Raw genomic sequence first — 753 nt, 5'->3', positions numbered from 1 at the left:
CATGATTCGGGTACTTTGTATTCGAATATATGTCATCTCTATAGTATGTATAATTTATAGACCCCATGTGTAAGACTTATACGTGTAACGTGTGTTATAATTTTATATGCTTGTAAAATATTTCATTTACTATACATATTTTGAACCAATGATATAAATTATTGTGTTGTGTGTTTGGGCATCTTTCAACCCGCTTTTTTTTTTAACAAAATCCAAGCCTCAATTCACACAGTAGGAGAGTGTGTGTGCAAGAAGGTGAATCTTATGAAATTGGTTAAAAAGAAAGTTGAATGAGCTAAGTGAAAGTGTTTTAGTTTATATTTATCGAGTCTTTAGGTTGAATGTTTAGACTTATCATTTTAGTTTAATTTATTTATTTGCAAGTTTATCTAGTCTAGAAAGTATGAGTTTGAATTTCAAGTATGCTAAGTTTATGTTTAATTTGAGTAGGATTAGCATGGTTTATTGTTAGTATAATTAGAGTTAGGGCTGGGGCTATGTAATTGAGGTGTCAAGAATTATTATAAACATAAAAAGAGACAATTTCGGTTGAGATCAAAAGTTTGTGTTTGTGTTCTGAAGCCTGACTTCTAACAAATCTGAGAAAATGGTAGAAGTTATTTGTCGTAAAAACACTGTATGCAAGTATTTAGAACCTTGCATGAATCTTTTACAAGAATTTGCAAGAGGGGGGAGGGGGGGTGACAGCATAGCTATTTGTTATTCGGACAAAAATTTAGTTCACATCAACAA

This window comes from Bidens hawaiensis, unplaced genomic scaffold (genome assembly GCF_021521415.1).
Source record: "Bidens hawaiensis isolate Kalapana, Puna unplaced genomic scaffold, B.hawaiensis_p1.1 tig00012786_1, whole genome shotgun sequence".
NCBI classification, from domain to species: domain Eukaryota; kingdom Viridiplantae; phylum Streptophyta; class Magnoliopsida; order Asterales; family Asteraceae; genus Bidens; species Bidens hawaiensis.
Note: the sequence above shows the minus strand (reverse complement) of the source record.